Source organism: Eimeria mitis, genomic scaffold (genome assembly GCF_000499745.2).
Source record: "Eimeria mitis Houghton genomic scaffold, Emh_scaff578, whole genome shotgun sequence".
NCBI classification, from domain to species: domain Eukaryota; phylum Apicomplexa; class Conoidasida; order Eucoccidiorida; family Eimeriidae; genus Eimeria; species Eimeria mitis.
The window spans coordinates 14,929-17,660 of record NW_013574023.1 but is presented as its reverse complement, the minus strand read 5'-3'; positions in this window follow the sequence as shown (position 1 = coordinate 17,660).

Below are 2,732 nucleotides of genomic sequence, written 5' to 3'. Positions count from 1 at the left end.
GAAGGCAATTTATGGAGAAGATATTTGCGTTTGTGCACCTTCTAGATATGGCGGGAGACGCGGTGTGGGGGTAGTGAACGAACTTTTTGCTTCTCTGAAGCTCTAATTTAGCATTAAAAAGCAGCGAAAGAGCTACAGGTTCTCCTGGCACCTTCTTTCTTAGGAGCGGAGATACGACACTTATGGCTATACCTGAACAACAGCAGCACCTTTTCCTAGCGCGCCCGTGCTACGGAAGCTCCCCAAGGTGTGCTTTGACGTGGATTTATTCTTACATTGATACGGAAAAAAGCTATTGTAAGATGAGGAGAAATCATCGAGGAGACTCCAACGCAGTGCACGTGCGCTGTCTGAAATGAAAGGAAACTGCATGCACTCCCTCGTGATGGTCTTACGAAGACTTTCGTTTTGACGGGTTCTATCCAGTTAACACAAAAAAACCAGCAACAATCTGCACAGGTGAAGCAAGAGCTCTCAGATATCCTAAGTGGCAACCAGATTTCACGGGGTCAGCTACCAGCTTGACACCCACCACGCCGCATCGAAATCACTCGCCCCACAGTCGCAACGTTTGCTCCATGGTACAAGCAAGCCCTGCATCTTTAGGAGGAGCATAAGTATCCGCTAAGAGAAAGGAGCTCTATGCGGTTTGGTGCCGAGTAGAGTGGTGTCGAGAGTATTTACACGAGAAGCCCTCAACTGTTCAAATCGATCAGCAATATCTAATATTCCTGAAGAAGAGCTCTCAAGACTTCGATAGTGAGCGAGCTGTTCAGCGGCTCTGCTGGCTCCTCCAGTACGACTTCACTGTCGGGTATACGGCGGGCAGGAGCTAGCTGGCGCACTCTCCCAGCGTCATGCGGGTCGGCCATCTGCAAGAGCGTTTGTCTGTGATGATTCCCGTTTCCTCTCCAAATCTTTTTATTTTTACTCTTTTTATATTCACGCGGGTGAGGCTCTTACTAAGCTCAAAAACAGGCTACGGGCTAAGCACCGCAGCATGGACGATGATATCTTCTGTTATCCTAGAAAACATGGACTCCACCGACAATACATCCCAGCTTTCATTTGTACAGCCGTCTGGCAGTATAGCACCCACATGCGCGAATCCATGAAGCACTGTAATATCGAGTATTGCTTGACTGCCGCCAACCACATGGAGGGAGACGCTGAAACCGAGTGCACCAACCGCCGGCTTCTGAAGTATTTCAGACGCCGCACCTCTCCCGCATCAACGACCAAGGTGAGTTGATTCCCCCCCTTCTGCGGAATGGGGTTTTAGTACAACAGTGCGGTATTCAACCCGTTTCTCTTCGGCTTGTTTGCTCTACACCGAAACACCGTTGTCTGACTCGACGTTAGAGCTGCATACTGAGAACTCTCCACGCAGCTATCGGCGCATGCCAAGCAAAGAATTATGACAAAACACGGTCGGCAGAGTCTTTCCACTTGGTGGCTTAAGTATTGTGGACTCGTAATAAGCGCCGGGATCTAAACAAGCTTCCGTCGCCGGGACTCGAACCCGGGTCGCGCGGGTGAAAGCCGCGTATCCTAACCACCTAGACTACGACGGATGGCCTTAAGGTGTATAAATTAGATCATTCACTCACTATTTGCAGCGCTTGGTTGCAGCTCTCAGACAACTTTGCTGCAGCCACTCGATTGTAGCAAATTATACATCGAGTCCAAGGTTTTCTTATCCACACTTCTCTTTAAAATTTTATGAGTTTTCGCCCAAATTCATTGGACAGTAGCGGAAAACTAAGTAAGAACTCATACACGCTCAGGGAGCTTCACCTGCGAGCAGGAGTACAGCCCCAGCAAAGATCTCAAGCCGCATCCTCTAGTCACAGCAAAGGAGTCTGCATACGCCCACAATAAGTGTGTGAAAACCCTTATAATATATTCATATACTAACTGTATAGCAACTGAGCGACGTTTCTGAGATATGATGGAGCTTTTTGTACGTATCAGAACAGGCATCCAAGGTATACCCCGCCTGTTCTCTGCAGGGGAGGCTTAGCAACAAGTGGTGTCACATTTCTAAACTGACAGTCTGTCTTCAGCCGCGAAAATTAGAGCTGCCGTATTCGGGATGGGTGGGGGCAAAGGGGCAGGAGAACAGCTTCACTTACAGAACGCAAGCCAGTTGCAGCTGAAGGTAGACCACGGGTAATACATTACCATCAGTTTGTAGTGTCTGTATCCCAAGGGCAGTCTATAGACTCAGCAGGATATCTTGAGTGCATTCCATATATCCATGCCGTGACCTAAATTTTTGTAGATGTACTGTCAAAAGAATATACGCAAATATACGGAAATATACGCAAAACGTTGATATACAAATGAACTTCCGTCGCCGGGACTTGAACCCGGGTCGCGCGGGTGAGAGCCGCGTATCCTAACCACCTAGACTACGACGGATGCCCTACACGACAACTTCTAGAAGGTACATATATTCAGTGCCTGGTGGTCTTCGTTGAGTAGCGCGGCCAGAGTTGTTGTAACCATCCGGCTGAAGGAACTAAAACATCGCGGTCGTCGCAGGTGTAGTTACATACCCAGGTGTAGTTACATACCCATCAGTTTAAAACTTTATTTTTTACCGCACAGCCTCATTAAACACGAACGGAAAAGCCAGGGGCACTGCATGCACAGCCGTGATGGTTCGCCTGCGGCCAGGAATAAAGCGATCTGTGCACTCTCAGCGGGACACCCTAAAGGCGCGATAT